Source organism: Schistocerca serialis, chromosome 6, assembly GCF_023864345.2.
Source record: "Schistocerca serialis cubense isolate TAMUIC-IGC-003099 chromosome 6, iqSchSeri2.2, whole genome shotgun sequence".
In the NCBI taxonomy this organism is placed as follows: Eukaryota; Metazoa; Arthropoda; class Insecta; order Orthoptera; family Acrididae; genus Schistocerca; species Schistocerca serialis.
In genome coordinates, this window is record NC_064643.1 from 363,748,595 (window position 1) to 363,769,643 (window position 21,049).

The following is a 21,049-nucleotide window of genomic DNA, read 5'->3' on the forward strand; positions in this document are numbered from 1 at the left end:
TTCTCCACCCGATAGCGGAGGTCGAGAAATTTGAACCCCAGATCGCAGAATCGTCTGAGCCTCTGGTTTAAGCCTTCCACTCGGCTCCAAACCAGAGGACCGCGATCGGTTCTGGGAACAAAATGGTTCAAATGGCTCTGAGCACTATGGGACTTAACTGCTGTGGTCATCAGTCCCCTAGAACTTAGAACTACTTAAACCTAACCAACCTAAGGGCATCACACACATCCATGACCGAGGCAGGATTCGAACCTGCGACCGTAGCGGTCGCGCGTTTCCGTACTGTAGCGCCTAGAACCGCATGGCCACTCCGGCCGGCTGGTTCTGGGAACGATACTACAAATAGTTAGCTCTGATTCCACCCCGCGAGCGAGGCTTTCCGCCTTCACCAATTCCGCCAACCGCCTATACGAACCTCTGAACCCAGACGGCAGGAGTCATTGGTGCCGACATGAGCAACAATACGCAGTCGAGTGCACCCAGTGCTCTCTATCGCCGCCGGTAGGGCCTCCTCCACATCTCGGATGAGACCCCCCGGCAAGCAGACAGAGTGAACACTGGCCTTCTTCCCCGACCTTTCCGCTATTTCCCTAAGGGGCTCCATCACCCGTCTAAGGTTGGAGCTCCCAATAACTAATAAACCCCTCCCCCCGTGTGCCTGCTCGGACCTTGCTGAATGAGCAGCCACATGTCCACTCACAGGCAGAGCGGGCGATGCCACATGGCCAGCCTCCACATTTACCCTCCGCCTCGTGCGCCGCGAACGCTGCTGAACCCGCCACTCCCCTTGGGGAGAGGGTGGCCCAACCGCGCCCGGTACCCGCGAAGATGTCTCGACAGCAGGGACAGTGGGTGAAGCATGTAACACCTGGGGTGTACCTTACGACGCACCAGACTCCCCACTGCCGCTACACTCCGAGGCAGTAGCCTGAAGACGGCTGACCGCGGCCATCAACACGTTCAGCTGTTCGCGAACAGTGGCCAGCTCCTCCTGCGTCCGTACACAGCAGTCACACATCCTATCCATCCTAAGGAATCAATTTACTGAAGAGAGTTAATCAACTTTTAACTAGACCGCTAATTCACTAAAGTCGGCTGATTATTGACTAAACTGTGATTGCCAGCCACTTCTTGTAGAAAACAATGAAAATAGCACTACCTCTCTCTGGACTGTATTGAAAACAAATACCAGCACTATTGGCACTATGTTTGACTAAAGGGACTCTCTCTGACCGTATTCAAAACAAACACGAAATCTATGGAACACTATTAATATCACTCGACAATTAAAGCTTCCTAAAAGCAAAAACACACGGAAGAAGAAGTGACAAGTAAGAAAAATACAGTTAATGCTTAAATTAAGGCAGCTCGCTGCACAGCAGACGTGAAGCAGACGGCGGTTAGGACGACACTGACACTACTGGAAGTCTGACGTCCCCTGCACCAACATCTTGCGCTTTATCAGAGCTGCCACGCTCCAGCCTGCCCCTCCTCCCCCCTCTCCTCGTTGTCGTGCTCCATACACAACAGTCCGTCGCTTTGGAGGGGGGGGGGGGGAGGGATGTTAGGGCGTAAAATCAGCGCCAGCACGCCAGTTCAAAATGGCTCTGAGCACTATGGGACTTAACATCTGAAGTCATCAATCCACTAGAACCTAAGGACATAGACACATCCATGCCCGAGGCAGGATTCGAACCTGCGACTGTAGCAGTCGCGCGGTTCCACACTGAAGCGCCTAGAACCGCACGGACACTGCGGCCGGCAGCACACCATTCGCGAACGACAGGGAAGAGAAGGCTGTGAGAAGGATTCAGCCAGTCACACGCTTACCGACCTCCCTTCCAGGACGACAACGCGACAGCAGTAGCCCGTACATGAAAATGACATAAGCGCCGCACTCTACTGGTGATGGCTCACTTGGGTGGCAGCGTTAGCGATAGCCACTTTCTTAGGAATCTCTGTGTAGTACAGATTTGTATTTATGTATTCCGAAGAAGACTGATTACTTTGTATATCGCCCCTTGTTTGCGGCATAGCCATGTTATTTAAGTATTGTTTTCTTTTTTGGAATAAAACTCATTAACACGAGTTCTTTGATTGTTTGTCTAGCTAACAGAGTAGGCAGGATTCCTAGAGATAACAATTTCATACTAAAATTAAGCCCTTCGCATGATACCAGTAAATTTCTTCCGGATAGGAATATCCTCTTTGCCTTTTCTACTCTGCCGTTGATGTCCTCATTGCTTTATGTTTTACGGGTCATTTGGCTTCCAAGGTAGCAGAAGCCCCTCACTTCGTCAACTTCGTAATCAACAACTGATATTCTAATTCCTGTTACCTCTCATTACTTTTGTCTTCTTCCGGTTTAAAGTCAATCCATATTCAGTACTCATTGCCTGTTCATTCCTATCAACGGAACCTGTAATTCTTTTTTACTGAGGATAGCAATGTCATCAGCGAATCTCACTGTTGATATCCTTTCTCCTTAAATTTTAATCCCACGTTTGAACCTTTCTTTTATTTCCGTCATTCTTTTTTCGATGTGTGTACTGAACGGTAGCGGCGAAAAACTGCATCCTTCACTTACATCCTTCACAATCCAAACATTTCGTTCATCTCTTACTCCTATTTTCTCAGACTTTCGAAAATCTTGCATAATGTCACATTGTTGGACCCATTTTTTGGTCGACATATCGAATGAACGTGTCTTTATTTTTCTTCAGGCTCGCTTCCATTACGCGTGGTGCCTTTACCTTGCCAAAGCCGAACTGATCAACAGATGACAGATCCTCAATAGTATTTCCATTCGTCGGTATATTATCCTTGGATGCGTCAACTGTTAATGTGACTGTGCGATAGTTCTCGCACTTACCTACCTTGAAATCTTATCGAGTTTAAACATTTGTGCTTTTTTTATTTTTATTTTTCAAACGTTGTTTCAGCATGCAGGGTGGTCAGAAACGATCTGAAGATCTTGTAAGGGTCTTTCGGGGGAAATTGTGCTAAGAAATAAATGTTAAGAATAAAGTTGATTAGTTACAGTTTCCGAGTTATTTAGCTTTAAAGTTAGCCAGTCAGATCGTTTTGCTTGCAAATTCAGACTCTTGGCACGCTCTGAAAAGCGGCACTGCCAGATATCTGAGTCCATGAGGTACCAATTGTTCAAAGACTCATTATCAGGTAGGATGTTCCTTTTTCGGAAGTGATAAATTTCAGCTAAGTGAACAAAACCTACGTTTTTTCATTCTGAAGAAGCCAGACGAAGAACAGATATGGTGACAGTGTCCCATGTGGGATGACGACCTGATTGGCTAACTTCAATGCCAAATAACTCGAAACGACGCAACGTATTGAATTTTTTCCTTGTCAATTATTTATCAGCACAACCTGTACTACAACATCCTCACAATATTTTCAGACTGTTTCTGTCATCTTTGTAAATAACGACATCAACTGCGAAAATTCTGATGTTACTATTAGTATTGTTTCCTAGGTATTAACATTCAACGTGAAAAGTAAGGGTCGAAACACACTTCCTGGAGCATACCTCAAGGTACTTCTACGTTTGTCGAGGATAACGCCTGTCTATGATAACATCCTGCATCCTCCCTACGAAAAAAATCTTCAGTCCAGTCACAGATTTCTTCTGATAGCCCACATGATCGTACCTACGGTAACGTGTGGGACTGCATCACGTAATTTTTCTAGCTGTAGAAATACTGCACCTGCATCACCACTTACATAAATACTCTCTGCCTGACAAAAGAGCTGAACCACGAAGAAGACATGTTTGGATATTAATGTGACCTTGTACACTTGAACACCTTTCGTGGGTATGAAAATGATTTGAGTTCTAATTCTCTGTGACAGGTAGATTGGCCTCCAGATGGCATTATCGTTGTTTAGCTGTAGCGCGGATACTAGGCCTGGTAGGTTATGAAAGGGGCGTCAACAGCGTCAGATGTCGTGAGATCGCTGTGATGGACACATGTTCTTTCTGAAACAGCGTTATTAGTACCCGACAAAGTTCGAAAGGGATCTCATTTCCGATCTTCAATTGGCTGGCTCTTCGAATCATGCGATGTCTAGACTTATAGGCAATCTAATGTGACGGTGGCCTGATTGATGACTGCATGGGAACATGAGGGTAGGTACACCCTTCGTCAACTCACCAGCCATCCACGACTGACCACATGACCTCAAGAGAGACTGCGTATTGTGTACCAAGTAATTCTCCTTTATTTATTTATTTATTTTTTGCTGAGTCATCATTCTTCTGACTAGTTTGTAGCGGCCCACCAGGAATTCCTCTCCTGTGCCAACCTCTGTATCTCAGAGTAGAAATTGCCACTAACGTCCTCAACTACTTGTTGGATGTGCTTCAATCCCTGTCTTCCTCTCCAGCTTTTACCCTCTACACTTCCGTCTGGTACCAATGACGTTAATACCTGATGTCTTAACGGATGTCTGACCATCCGTCCTTTCTTCTTGTCATTGTGGTCCAAATATTCCTTTGCTCCTCGATTTTGCGGAGAATCTCCGTATTCCTTACCTTATCAATGCACCTAATTTTCAACATTCTTATGTTGCACCACATCTCAAATGCTTCGATTCTCGTCTGTTCCAGTTCTACCACAGTCCATGTTTCGCTGACATACAAGAAAATCGTTGCTGCATGAAGAGCCTGCCATCCGTGCAGAATAGCGGACTCTATGCAACATTGTGGATCATTCCGCAATATTAGTCGGAGACTAGCAGCAGCCGGACTAGGGAGTTAATGTCCCATGTGTAGACTACCGTGAACAGACGGCTGAGTGGTGTAGTGATCGGGAAGCGTAGATTGCTGCCGAAGGACATGGCATTATGTTCAGGCACATTTCGCGGTTCCGCACTAACCCGATGGGCATCATTGGCGAGTGCAGCGGCGATCTGTGGAGAGGTCCCATTTTTCTAACGTTTGGGACAGGCACAGCGGTATTTCTCCTGGCGTGATCGTTTGGAGAGCCAATGGACATGATTTCCGGTTAAGGCGTATAGTGACTCAAGGTCCTCTGCGGCACAGCAATCCGTCTTGCATCCTACGACCTCATGTATTATCTCTGGAATAATAGAATTGTGGTGCCATACATGGCACGTGTCTCTATGAACAGCCTCCTTGATGTTTAGGTCTGTGGCCAGGAATGTCCCCAGATCTGTCGCTGATTGGATACGTGTGGAGCGATCTCGGACGTCAACCCCGTCTCATATCTAGCGCCAGTTACAACGATTGTGAGTCAGATAGACTCAGGAGAGCATAAGACGGCTTTATGTCATCGTTTCCAAACCGAATCATTGCAAGCATCCAGGCCAGAGAGGAGTGCAACGTCACACTCATAAGTGTGCTTATACTACAACCGTCTCTGTAAATTTGATTGTACTCACTGGAACAACATAACATACTCTCTGAACCCATGAAATGTCGCTTCGTCTGCTCCTCTTCTTCTGTGTGCTTCACTCTTTCATCAGGCAGTGTATGACAGACGCGATTCTTGACTTCAGGAATCTTCAGTTGGCGTAATACATTCTCTACAGTCATTTACAAGAACAAAGTTGGGCCAATTCCAGCAAAAGCATATCACACTACATGTTCGTACTGCATTTTACCTCTAGGAAAACGTCTAGAATGGAAAGACATGCAATTACAATCCTCATTTTACGCCAAAGATGAAACGCTTCTTGGCATATGTGAAGCCTTATAGAAGGTAGCTGGTTGCTGTACTTCAAGTAATTCAGTCCACAGCCACCGCCATAGACATGGATGCATAATGAGTAGATATAAATTATTTTTCACGGAATTTATAATGTCAGCACATCGTTTCCACACGTCTACGCGTGACGGTCTGCAACGCCCACGTTCACACCCGTGTTCACCCACAAGGACACCTTCACCCCTCAAGAGATTTTATGGTATGGAGCGGAAAATACTTTTTGTATTACTGACATTTTCTTCTTGAGCTGTTCCTTCCGCATTCTATGGGAGTGCAGGAAGTCAGTTGCTAAGAGTACAATAAAAGAAAAGTCTCTCTGCGATCATGCACAGAGGAGCGCACCATGTCGTTGGGCACCGGGTCAGCAAATGCTCTACGGACTGTTATCGGTTTGCCAGATCTTGTAGCAACTACTTGTCGTTCAAATAGCTCCTGAATCCCCAAAACGAGGGTTAGTGTACCGGTTCCAGTCCTCCCAAAAGTCCTTCACTGTACCAGAAAGTGAATGGAGATCGTCGGCGTGGCAGTGACGCGCTCTGACAGCCACGGAAGCGATTATCTCTCACGTTCCATTCGCGTCAATTCGCGAAATGTACTCGAGAAGAATTAATGTGTTGTCTGACCTTTCCACGAACAGAACCTCTCGCAGCGTTATAAGAAAACCTGTCAGTGATCCAATATGCTTCTCTTTTTGCGCCCTGTCGCTTAATGAACGAACGTTTGATGAAACACATTACTTTTACTTTTGATTTCTATAAACTTTCGATTAATCATACGGGGTTCGGGTTACAGAATGACGACCAGGACTCAAATAGATGTCAGACGGTGGTTTGCTAAGCTATCTCCTTCCTTGGTGACTTACGTTTCCTTACGATTCTTCCAGATAATCTGCCTGGGATCAGCTTTTTCTGTTACCAGTATTATGTAGGTGGAAAATTAGAAAATCAATCATTATTAACATCCCTCATATGTCAGATCTCTCCAACTGCCTTACGTTTTGCTACTGCTTTCCTGAAGAAGTCGTTCACGCACTTGAACGTAACTACAAAGTTGCTGATGATTTAACATGTGGAGAATGTAAACACTTCGATGCTGGAATATTGAGGAAAAACGATGTACGTTTGATGTTCTCTCAAACTATAGATTTTCCGATTACCAATACAACAGTACGCCGTTCAGTTGAAAAGGAATGGATATTCCTAAAGAGATTGATCACAGAAGGTGTATCGACAGATATACTAATACGGAAGGTAACTGCGAAGAAACGTTGGGTGACAGAAGAAATAGTTTCGCTGATCAACGAAAGAAGAAAATACCAAAATATTCAGCAAAACCAAGGAATCCAATAAAGCCGCTAATGAATAAAATTAATACCAAGATCAAGGAAGCTAATGACTACGAAGAAACTGAAAAGAAACTGGTAGTCGGAAGAGCGTGTTTAGTATATTGGAACTTCAAAATACCTCTGGGAGAAATTAAAAGTAATTTAGTCAACCACAACGGTACAAAAATAACTTCACTGCTAAGGACAGGAGAGAAAGTCGATGAGTTAAAAGAGTGTATGGCCAGGAGAGGAAATTTTTGCTGAAGAAGAGTTAATTGGTGTCAATTAGGAAGACACAGAGCCACCAGTATTACAGAATCCGAAGAAACTTCCGAAAACTTGCGACCAAACTGTTTGTGCACAGTTCGAAAGGAAACGACGACCGCTGTGTTTTAGAAATACCTCTGGTTTAGGTGTCAAATCTGGGAGACAAATTCGTATTTTAGTATGTATTGTAGGCTGCACTTTTCATGCTGCTAGAATTAGTTTCTCCTCTGTAAAAGTAGGAAAAAATGTTGTGTCAAATTTGTTCATGAGGTACTGACATGTACTTAGTGGCAATGTATTGAAGTTTGTAAAGTTGCTCTTTGTCTCGGCTTCTATTGTTAATACTAGTCCCACCTACTGTCCATCTCTTACCTCTTTAATAGTTCAATCGCCGCGCTCAGTTTAGCACTGGTTCTATTCGATAGACGACGGCACTGACAAATATGCCCACATGAGATGAGACTTGTATTAAATTTATGAACTCGCTTTCGTGAGCTTCGTACGAAAGCTTGATTATATGTAACTACAATACTATTTGGAATTTCTGTGTACTGAAATACTTAGATCCACACTTGTATATGATTTCTGTCATTAATTTCTTGTACACTTCATTCCACAGCTTGTCTGATTACGAAATTTCGAAATGTGTAACACTGGATAAAGAGTTGTCCAATGAATACCTTATTTATGTTTCGTAGTTTTTCGAAGGTTGACAAAATACAAAAAATGTGATTGTCAATGTCCATTTTATATGATAAAACTGTTCATTGATACTGATATATTGCAATAAATATTTTGGTACTCTAGCTAAAACAAGAGTCTGACGCACGCACGCACATTATTAACTGTATTAACTGTGAGTAGTGGAAGATTTGTGATATGTTTTACCACTGAATTGTAACTGTTTGGGCCAGCCTGGTTTTTGCTTACATGAGTAGGAGTTAAGAATTTGATCATCTTTCAGAGAGCGAATTTAAATTATAAATGTGTGAACAACTGAAACTAAAAACAGTGTTGTTGCGTCTGTCTGTTTAACACAATTCAGTACCAAAAAGGTTTCCGTCCTGAAGCTACAAGCTCGTGGTGATGTGCCGAATTGTGGTTACTGCCAGGTTAACAGCATTACGCAGTCTGAATGATACGGTTCCCACTGCAATTGTAAATGACGATGTCCTTACATCAAAACTGCAATATGTAGATACCGTCTGCTGCGCAATCCCGTTTTCAACAGAGTGCTCCGATGCGTTTCAGCTTGCACAACTACTGTCTGTGCAGTCAGATCTGCTACAAATCGCCACCTGCCCTGCATTACAGGACACGCATGACTTCAACCTCGACGCTCCGTGGTGAGGCGTGGGCGTCCCACTCCATGCAAACTACTCGTAGTTTCACCGTTCTCCAACCACTTTCTATAGCTGCTCACGACAGCAGCACGCGAAAGCCGACAAGATTCGCTTTTCCGGGATGGTCGATCCCAGGCGCCGAGTCATATCAATATGTCCTTTGTCAAAACGCTTTGTTAATGTGTTTCTCCATTTTACGTGCATAACGTCGTTGGAGCGATTCCCAATTCGTCCCTGTTCCCTATACAATGAGGTGACAAAAGTCATGGGATGCCTACTAATATCCTGTCCCACATCCTTTTGCCTGGCATAGCGCAGTAACTCGACGTTACATTGACTAAACAAGCAGCTGGAAGTTCGCTATAGATATACTGAGCCTTGCGGCGTCTGCAGTGGTCCAAATTTACGAAATTTTTACCAGTGCAGGGTGTTGCGCAAGAACGGACCTCCGATTATGTTCCATAAATGTTCGATTGGATTCACTTCGGACGTTCTGGGAGGCCAAATCATTCACTCGAACTGTCCAGAATTTTCTTCAAACCAATAGCCAACAATTGCGGCCCGGTTACATGGCACATTGTCATCCATAAAAACTCGATCTTTGTTTGGGAACATGATGTCCTTGAACGGCTGCAAATTGTGTCCAATTAGCCGAACACAACCATTTCTAGTCAATAATCTGTTCAGCAGTACCAGAGAACCAAATCCATTTCATATAAACACCATTGTGGAGCCACCACCAGCGTGCAAAGTGGTTTGTTGACAACTTGGGTCCATGACTTCGTGGTGTGCGCCAAGCTCGAATCCTACTATCAGCTCTTACAAGTCAAACCGGGACTTATCTGACCGGTCACGGTTTTCCAGTCGGCTAGGCTCCAATCGATATGGTCACGAACCCAGGATAGTCGCTGGAGGCGATGTGGTGCTATTAGCAAAGGCACTCGCACCCGTCGTCTCCAGCCATAGTCCATTAACGCTAGATTTCGCAGCAGTGTCCAAACGGATACGTTCGTCCTATATCCCACATTGATATCCGCGGTTATTTCATGCGTCGTTGCTTGTCTGTTAGCACTGACAACTTTACGCAAACAGTGATACTGTCGGTTGTAAAGTAAAGGCCGTCGGCAAGTCCATGAAAAGCAATGCCTGAAATTTGGATTCTCGGCACACTGTTGACACGGTGCATCTCGAAATATTGAATTCTCTAACGATTTCCGAAATGGGATGACCCATGTCTCAACTACTATTCCCCGTTCATAGTTAATTGTGGACGTGAGGCCTTAATCACGTCGGAAACCTTTCCAATCGCCTGAGTGGAAATGACAGCTCCGTCAATCCTCTGCCCTCTTTACCTTGTGTACGCGATGCTGCCGCCATCCGTAAAAGTGCACATCATCCGACGACATTTGTCACTTTCCTTACTGGGTCACGTGCCCGCTTCGTCAAGAGGCGTCATTCAGCTCGCATTGGGCAGTGTTCGCATTGTTTTGCCTCACCGATGCAGATCCCGTGGGATATGTGGATGGGCATTTGAGGCCCTGTCTGCCTAATTATGAAAGCAAATAGTTTCTTGTTGCTGCGTCTGCTTCCTCGGCCTCTATGCTTGGGTGTGGTGTTTCAGCAGCAACAGAGGCCGCTTCCCGCTCATGCGCAGAGCGGCAGCGGCTGCGGCCGCCGTCGGACAACAGCGACTGCCGGAGATTAATCACTGCCTCTCGCGCCGCTCTGTAACTTGGCGGACGTTTTCTTCCCCCTGCCGTTTTATTCGCATCCTGCTGCCTGCGCCGCCCTCGCTGTCGGCAACTTTATTGACTGAGGGGGCAGATAATGACTCTAACAGTTTCTTAACAGGTCTTTTAACGCCAACGCGGCGTATAAATCACAGACAGAGTCACTGGTGCAGCCTGGCACAGACTATGCACGGATTTTGTTCGCTTCCTTGTTCAGAATTAATAGTTTGCTCCTGTCGACAGGTTTTTGTTGCATTTTTCTGCTTACAAATTTTTTTCCTTAAGTAACTTACATTTGCGGCAAGACAATACTTATTTCTTATCAGCACATTGGCCCTTCTTCATTTTTTAAATGTATTTCCCTTTTAAAGGTTACTTAAAAGTCGGAAAGACACATATTTTTACTCTCTATATCACATAATCTTTTATGCATTGGGGTTGGGTTGTTTGGGGGAAGAGACCAAACTGCGAGGTCATCGGTCTCATCGGATTAGGGAAGGACGGGGAAGGAAGTCGGCCGTGACCTTTGAAAGGAACCATCTCGGTATTTGTCTGGAGGAATTTAGGGAAATCACTGCAAACCTAAATCAGGATGGCCGGACGTGGGATCGAACCGTCTTCCTCCCGAATGCGAGTCCAGTGTGCTAACCACTGCGCCACCTCGCTCGGTGTTTATGCATTCTTTGAGGCTTTGGAGACCAGTGTAGAATTTCGAACTGAGGATATATTAGTCGCGTTGTAAGCCCTATACCGGTTGAACCAATCCTCCACCGACAAACTGTCAGATGTGGTACTAACAAACCAAATAAAGAAAAAATGTCTAGTAACAATGGGCTCTAAAGATTAATACCTTGGAAGCTTTGATCACTTTTTTATTTTCGCTAATATGAGACACACCGCTTCTACTGAAAGCTCTTTGATTTCCATAAACGGAGATACTACAGTATGGATCAAAATTAGAAAAACATGTCAAGTAAACACGGGCTGTTAAACGCATGCCTTGACCGCTATCAGTACTTTTTTACCTTCGCTACTGTGAAACAAACCTCTCCTCTGTTATGGTATGGATTTCAGAGTTCATGTTAATCAACGTTCATTCTTGTTTCGGTCCAAACTGTATCCTTCCAAAATATGGAAAGCAAAGTGCTTGCAGTCGAAGAGATGTTACCCACAGTATTGAAGTTGGACAAGTGTTCATAGATCTTAAATTATGCATTTTAGAGCACAAGTTTGCTAATCATTTTTTATCTTGTTTCTGTCCCCATTAACTGCCATGAAAAGTTGTCGGCGGGTCGGGTTCACCCTGTATATAACCCCTTTTGTGATCTGTAAATGACATTTGTGCATGAGGACTTTGACTAATAAAACAACTCTGTGGATATCTGAGATTAGGAGGTTGGCACAGGAGAGGAATTCCAGGCGGATTCCATCAGTCGAGTCAGAAGAGTGATGACGAAAAAAAAAGAGCCAAATACCTGTAAAGTAAAATGAATCCCACACCTAGAGACAGATGATGAGAAATTTACCGAGTTCAGTCTTCTGACTGGCTTGTCGCGGACGGCCACAAATAATTCCTTTCTATCAACTTTTTATCTTGTAGTAGTTCTTGCACTGTGCGTCCTCAGTTACGTGGTTGGGTGTGTTCTAATCTCTGTTTTATCCTGTAGTATGTACCGTCTACAGTTTCCTCTATTGCCACCGAAGTTATTTTGCCCCGTCTTGTCCATACGTTCCGTTCTTACTTCGCCGAAAGTTGTTTAGACTTCTCTGTACTCTGAATCAATATTTCTGAACACAATTTTTTTTAAGATTTCTTCAAATTTATCCTGCAACTGCTTCGCCCTGGCTTCCCTGCACTTCCTACTCATTCAGTTCCTAAGCGCCTAATAATGTCGTATACGTGTCTTTCTCTGAACATGTTTGTACTTCCTTTTTTCGTCTATCAGTTCAAGCATTTCTTCTTTTACCCAAGAACTATTCGCAGTTTCACTCCTTGTATCTAAGTCTGCTTGTCCAGCATCTGTGATTGTTCTTATTAGAAATATCCATTCCTCTTAAACTGAACTGCCTGCTATGGTATTCATTAATGCAGTGTATACAGACTTACAGAACTGCAAACGCACCTCATCATTCCTTAGTGATTCAGTATACCACTTCTTTCCACGTGGATTCTACCGAACGATTATTTTAAACTTTGATCTATTCTTTATAATTACTTTACTTTTACTTTCAAGAGCTTCTCTGTTCTTCAGCAGTTGCCTTTTATTTCCATTCACCAGCTTTCACTATCATTGCTGTCTCCGTTTTTCAGATCTCTCTTCCTCGTTATTGTATTACTCCCACTTGCCACGTTAATCCCGTTGTCCACGATTCTCCTTCCGGCCGCCTTTGGCCATCGTCCCAGCTCCATTATCCATTCTTGGCCATGCGACTGAAGAGCTCGACTTCAATTCTGTGCACTACTGGTCGTTTCTTCTCATTATCTTCCTGCTTTCCTTATTTCTTCTTCGTTTCATTCTGGATATCTGGCTGCTCACCATATTCCATGCATCTCTACTGCCCTCCTCCAGTATCCATCCGTCTGCATTTCAAGTTAGTATACTTTCCATTATTGGTTGGAGAATCCTCTTCTTTTTTTTCTTTTGATATTGTCCGTCTCCACAGAACTTCTCTTAGCATTTTAATTGCTCCACTTTCCTACGCCGGCCGGTGTGGCCGTGCGGTTCTAGGCGCTTCAGTCTGGAACTGCGTGACCGCTACGGTCGCAGGTTCGAATCCTGCTTCGGGCATGGATGTGTGTGATGTCCTTAGGTTAGTTAGGTTCAAGTAGTTCTAAGTTCTAGGGGACTGATGACCACAGATGTTAAATCCCATAGTGCTCAGAGCCATTTGTACCACTTTCCTACTAGGTTCTGCATTCCACGTCTGCTTCACAGCTCGTTGAGGAATGAATAATCGCTTTATAGCTTTAATAGTTCCTTGCGGCAGTACTATATCCGTTCCATGTCCTCCCACTACTAGATATTCTATTTTTCTCATATTTATTCTAAACTCTCCATCAAATTCTTTACTACAAAATTGACATCGTCTCTACTTTGTGCTTTCAGTACTTGAACAACGGCAGATAATAATGAATTGGTAGTGCCATGTGGGAAAGGAATTGCTATATCTCGGGATTGGTGATTCCACCGTTCCATTATATAAAGCTTATATATTTTAAAAAGGATCGTCGACACAATGCAGCCCTGTCTACGTCCTTTCAATGTTTGGAATGACTCACTCAGCTTTCTCCCTACTTTAACTGTTGTGTAAGATTAGTAGTGTATTCTCTGAATTAGCAATATTCGTTGTGCTTCTACACCTACATAATCCATCACATCAAATAGCGCGTTGTTGAGTAATGAATCATACACTTTTTCTAAATCCACAAATGTTAGGTGCACTTCCTGACTCTCAGTATATGCCTTCTCACTTATTGGCCTAAGGCTAAACATCCGATCGATATAAGACCGTCCAACAGTAAAACCTGCCTGTTCCTCTCTCATCTTTCCGTCACTCTCATTCTCCAACCAATTTTTTGGCATAGCGCTAAAATGTCTGCTGACAACACTAATTCCCTATTATTATTTGCGTGCTTGTTGTTTCCTTTTCTCATAAACAGCATATATGTTGATACTCACCACTCTCTAGGTATTTCCTATTCCACCACGATCTGGTTGAACAATTTACATATACATCTTACCATTTGAGGGGTCAATATTTCCAAAACTCCATTACAAGTCCTCCCAGCCCACTTGCCTTCCCATTTTTTGCCTTTTCCAGGACCTATTTTACTTCCTTTGTTCTGCTTTTGTTGTAGACATCTACCACGTGGTGTCTTCTTTTTTCTACCCTAAGTTCTTCAAAGCGCTTTTCCCACTACCCAGGATTGTTAACAATTTTCATCTTGTTTATCGTCCTTCATTCCCCTGCTGATCTCCTACAGTCCCACACACTCTTTCCCATTCCTCTTCCTTACATTTTATTGCTCATTTTTCAGCCTTCTTTTTATATCCCTTATATCTATTCCCATCCTCTTCACTCCCAATATAGTTTCTTCTTTTCCTCTAACACCTCCAACAACATCGTGGTCATCCATTCAGGTCTTACGCTTCTCTCCCTTTACCTTAGTAAAGCCTTCTCTGCTGGTTCCTTAACTGACTGTTTCAGGAAACCGTATACCTCATTAGCACTCTAGTCCAACTCCACTGCATCCTATCTTAGATTTAATCTTTGCTGATTATTCTTATAGCAGATGTATCTTGTACTTTGGATACTCTATAGTTATCCTTCCGACGTCCTTCCCTTTCTTCTCATCTTGATCTTAATTGGAAAAATAATTTTTGAAGTTACTATAAAATGATCGGCGTCACACTATGTTCTTCTTTTTACACTTAAGCCTTGCGCCTCAATTATCCGCTGCTTCGACACTATTACACAGTCTACAATTAATTTTAGGTTCCTTAATGGATTGGCCTCTGTTTACTTGTGTACTCTTTGTGCTAGAATTGGACATTCATGACAGTACACCTATGAACCTTACAGAAGTTAATCATCCTTCTTCCGTTGTGGTTTCCTACATCCTCTCACAAACGTTCCACAACGTCATCATTCAATTTATTTTCAGTTCGTCATTTTAGGACTACCATTTTTGACTATTCAAGTCCATCTGAACATTCGTCAACCACCTCTTTTAAATCATCGAAGAAATGCCTCTTCTTCCCGACAGGCGCATCTAAGTTGGGGCCGTACACCCGAATTAATTCTAATCTAATTCCATAAACTTTTATTGTTATACTGCTTTTCCTTTCATTCACTTGAATTTTTGTTGTTACGTTCTTATCCTTTCATTCACTTACTTCCAATTAATTATTAATTGTTTCCATTTTCATTCTTGCTATTTCTCATTTTGCTCTTCCAGTTTTTTCCTTTCCGCTCCAAAACAGAATATATTCTCCAATTACTTCTTGTCCAGATCCACTGTTTTACGTTTCTTTCTTTATCAGGATATCCATTTTCAGCACTTTTCAATTTTTCGTGCTAAGCTCAATACATTCCATGCTCCACAAATCAGAGTCCGTGTTTTTAAGCAGAGTCGACGCCGTTTGATCTGTTCGGCCTCTTTATTTTGTTTGGAAAACTTAGCAAAACTTTCTTTACTAGCGTTGGATGCCAGCACCCGACTGAGCTGACAGCCTGGACGACCGAGATTTTTTGTCATGGTTTACTCTCCTAGAGAGCCTGCCTGCACTATGACCAAGCATCCTCCCGACCCCATGAAATTATGTTAAGAAAGGAAACCTCAGGGTCGGATAAAGGAAAAGATGGGACATTGTGAGACCTCTTTGTGTGGCTCCTCTTCAAGGGGCTTGACTGACGTGAGAGACTCTGCCAGTGGCTTCTTCGCTGAAGAACAAAAACCCTCTTGCCATCACGGACACTGCTACTCTAAGGCAGTGTCTCCTCGAGAGGGCTACTCTTCATCATTGCTAAATTATGATCCGAGTAAATATCAGCTCATGGGTACGCTTTGTAACCCAATGTGTAAATATCTGTCTGATCATGATGCAATCCATCTAGAATCTTCCCCTGTCCCCAGGCCTTCACCAAGAATACCTCTTCCTCTTGCGATTTTTGAAAAGTATATTCACTATTACTTGCTGAAATTACTTTGAGAACTCAATTAGTCTTTCTCCTCTCTGATTCCTACTACCTAGCCTGTACTTCCCTGTCATTCTGTCCTCTATTGCTTTCCCTTATTCCGCTTTCCATTCCCCTACCATTATAATCATCTCCCTTTACATACTGAACTATCCGTTCAGTATCTTCATATACACTCCTGGAAATTGAAATAAGAACACCGTGAATTCATTGTCCCAGGAAGGGGAAACTTTATTGACACATTCCTGGGGTCAGATACATCACATGATCACACTGACAGAACCACAGGCACATAGACACAGGCAACAGAACATGCACAGTGTCGGAACTAGTACAGTGTATATCCACCTTTCGCAGCAATGCAGGCTGCTATTCTCCCATGGAGACGATCGTAGAGATGCTGGATGTAGTCCTGTGGAACGGCTTGCCATGCCATTTCCACCTGGCGCCTCAGTTGGACCAGCGTTCGTGCTGGACGTGCAGACCGCGTGAGACGACGCTTCATCCAGTCCCAAACATGCTCAATGGGGGACAGATCCGGAGATTTTGCTGGCCAGGGTAGTTGACTTACACCTTCTAGAGCACGTTGGGTGGCACGGGATAGATACGGACATGCATTGTCCTGTTGGAACAGCAAGTTCCCTTGCCGGTCTAGGAATGGTAGAACGATGGGTTCGATGACGGTTTGGATGTACCGTGCACTATTCAGTGTCCCCTCGACGATCACCAGTGGTGTACGGCCAGTGTAGGAGATCGCTCCCCACACCATGATGCCGGGTGTTGGCCCTGTGTGCCTCGGTCGTATGCGGTCCTGATTGTGGCGCTCACCTGTACGGCGCCAAACACGCATACGACCATCATTGGCACCAAGGCAGAAGCGACTCTCATCGCTGAAGACGACACGTCTCCATTCATCCCTCCATTCACGCCTGTCGCGACACCACTGGAGGCGGGCTGCACGATGTTGGGGCGTGAGCGGAAGACGGCCTAACGGTGTGCGGGAGCGTAGCCCAGCTTCATGGAGACGGTTGCGAATGGTCCTCGCCGATACCCCAGGAGCAACAGTGTCCCTAATTTGCTGGGAAGTGGCGGTGCGGTCCCCTACGGCACTGCGTAGGATCCTATGGTCTTGGCGTGCATCCGTGCGTCGCTGCGGTCCGGTCCCAGGTCGACGGGCACGTGCACCTTCCGCCGACCACTGGCGACAACATCGATGTACTGTGGAGACCTCACGCCCCACGTGTTGAGCAATTCGGCGGTACGTCCACCCGGCCTCCCGCATGCCCACTATACGCCCTCACTCAAAGTCCGTCAACTGCACATACGGTTCACGTCCACGCTGTCGCGGCATGCTACCAGTGTTAAAGACTGCGATGGAGCTCCGTATGCCACGGCAAACTGGCTGACACTGACGGCGGCGGTGCACAAATGCTGCGCAGCTAGCGCCATTCGACGGCCAACACCGCGGTTCCTGGTGTGTCCGCTGTGCCGTGCGTGTGATCATTGCTTGTACAGCCCTCTCGCAGTGTCCGGAGCAAGTATGGTGGGTCTGACACACCGGTGTCAATGTGTTCTTTTTTCCATTTCCAGGAGTGTATAACTTAAAGCACTCCTCAGTATACCACTGACCAAATACAGCTGATGATTTGTAATTATTAGTTCAAAAGTAACGTAAATATTGATTTAATGTTGTTCAGTATACTGGACACAGACACCAATAAAAATATAACCACTTATACCTGTAATACGCTACATGTTACTATGTGGGGTTTCTGCGTAGGGAAGGCAAAAGGTGACTTGCAAGCATAACTTCGTATTGCCTGAAGTGATTTCAACCAAACATGGTACACATATTTCTTGCCATGTGGCATTTTTAGGGATTTGGTGGGCATAGGGGAGGAAATGGTCGACTTGAAAACATACCTTTCTAACGAATGGAGAAATTTAAGACAAATTTGGTACACAACTGTCTTACTATATGGCACCTCTATACTTCAGAATAGAGTTAAGGATGGAAGGGGTAATTAGTAAGAATAACTCTGGAGTACATGAAGAATTTTCAATCAGTTTTAGCACACGTAAGTATTACCATCCAGGAAATAATGTTGTTTAAGAGACGTGAGTGACGGTATCTACTGCTTTATAGGTCTTGTGGACGAACAGAAATAGATGGGTTTCATGACCGTTGTTTGCGGAAGCCATGTTGATTCATACAGAGGAGATTTCAGGTCTCCAACGAGCATACCAACATGTTCCAAAATTCTAAAACAGGCTGACATCAATCAGAGGTATAGGCCTATAACTTTTTGCGTCTGTTCGGCGATCCTTCTTGGGAATGGGAATGACCTGCGCTTTCTATGAATCGCGAATCACGAATTCGTTCCTCCAGCGACCTATGATACGCTTTTACTAAAAGTGGACAAATCTCTTTCGCGTATGCGATCAGAATCTTAATGGTATCTCGTTAGGTCCACTGGACTCCCCTCCGTTAATAACTTTCAGATGCCTTTTTATTCCGTTGTCACTTATTACAGTAACTATCACCTTGACGTTCGTGCGACAGTTTAAAGGATGAAACCTAATACTATTATGCTCAATGGAACAAGTTAGGAAAAAGACGTTTAATATTTACGTCTTTTATCTATCATCATCTGTTTCGATGTCATGATGATCAAACAGTGTCTCTTTAGATGACTTCCATACGTTTACTAATTTAACATGACAAAATTTCTTAGGAATATCTGTAAAGTCGGTAGAGAGAACACTCGCTGATCACATCACATATAGCGCTGATTACGCTAATTTTGGCTTCGTTGAGTTGTTATTTGTATGTAGACTTTGAATACGTTTAAATTTTTAGTGAATCTTTCTTTGTTCTCATAGCAAAATTCTAATACATTGATCGGACCACAGCGGGTGTTTCCCATACGTCACAACTTTTTTTTTGCCACATAACTGTCTAAGACGTACTGTACAGTAATCCTGAACTTCGTCCATTGATGCTCAACGTCGTCAATGATAGAGATGAAATTTTTATGTTGACCGCACCTGTAATATGAACTCTTTGTTTTCGTTCTTGCTCAGAAGATATGTCTCCCTACGTATTTTATATTCCCGTTTGCAGCTGTGTTTAGTGATGCTGCAAAAGCCTTATGCTCTCTAATTCTCTGAGCTACGCTGAGGCGAAAAGCTTGGGATTGCTGTTGAACAGAAAATCTAAGCTGCTCAAGATGGCACATCGAAATATGCGACCCATATTTATACCGAAGTAATAGTTTCCGGTGTCGGTAGGTTGACAAGAGAATTTTCTATTTACACGTCAGCTCTTCTGGAGTTTTAGGATTGAGAATTGAGAAACACATAAATAAGTTTTTAGAATTTTGTTCTTTTGGGGATCCACAGACTCAGTATGTTTTAGGAAAGAAAACATGCTCCAAACAATCACTGATATATTCATTGTCGCTGCTATTAGCTAATTTCGACTGTTAGTGATTTACAAGCACTTATTTCTAGCTAGGGGATTAATAGCTAATACAACGGACAATAAATATATTGTAGACAGTTTGGATCACGTTTTCTCTCTTAAAGCAGAAATAAGTAATTGAGCAACGCTTGATAATCATCTGTCACGAACAAAAGGAAAACTACGTGGAAATTTTCCCGGTATACGATTACTAACGAATCTATCTTCAATAAAATGCGTAAATAGTTGCAGTTTTCTCTTTTACGTGTGAGCCGCTATGGACTTACTTTCCTTCCACACTCCTCTCATCATTTCTCGATGTTCCTCTCTTATTTATAACGGCCAAGTTTCTCCAGTCTTCTTCTTGTGTTTTTATATGCGTATTTAGGGTCCTGCAATTTCTTGCTGAGTTGCAGTCGTCGTCAATGTCTTGTGGGGTACTCTGGAATTAGTCGATGTCCTTATAACATCCCTGCAGCATGTCTTACCATTTTTAATTTACCGAAGTAAGTGAACAGTCTTTTTGTCATTCTGTAAGGATTTTCCTCTGAATATGATCTTAGGAAGTTACTCTTCTTTTTCTAATCACATCTGTAATTTTTTCATTAAATGTATAAAGTTCACTATTATGGCTTCCTCTGTACTGTGTTTGCTCTTGAAATGGGTTCCAAAATTTTACTTAGTATTTACTTTCCTTGATTTACAGTGCTATCATCACTGCATATTTGTTCAGAGTTAAATATTCCGTTGCATAAAGTTCTTCTGGGAGAATTACTGCAGAGGTGTTTGTAAGTTGTTATATGCGCCCTTAATGAGATGTATTCATCGTAATAATTCTTTCTTTAATTGCTTTTCTCTGAAATGTCTCGTTGTGTTACTTCTAGAGATATGAAATTGTTAGTTTTTCTGACTTTTTTCCTATTTAGTTTTCATCGTGTTTGGGACGTCCTTAATGTTTGTCGTAAATTTGACTTTCGTAACGGCGATTTGTAATCCGGCTTTTTCAGCTTGTTCTTCCAGCAGCTCTATTTGACTAGTGGCTGTTTCCATTGAGTCCGAAAAACAGTGATTCGCAAGCGCTGATCAGTCTGTTTCTAGTCGGCTCCTTTTGCAACCTAAACTCCCTCACTGATATGGCTTTGTTCCAATGACGTTCTCCGTTCTCTTACGGATTTTTCTGAACACAATTAAAGATCAGCGGGGAGAGACAATTTTCCTGTTTCACTCCAGTCTTGATCTCAAAACCACTAGACCTTTCACCTCTAAATTTCACCTTAGAATTGGTATTTGTTTGTTTTTCTTTAATTAGAGGTGTGGTTTTACTAGCTAAGCCAGATTCTTTGAGTATTTCAAACAGTGACTTGCGATTATCTGAACCATAGGTATTACCAGTTTGTTGTTCTTTTCTCATCAGTCTTCTGACTAGTTTCATGCGGCTTGTCACGAATTCCTATCGTGTGTCAACCTTTTCATCT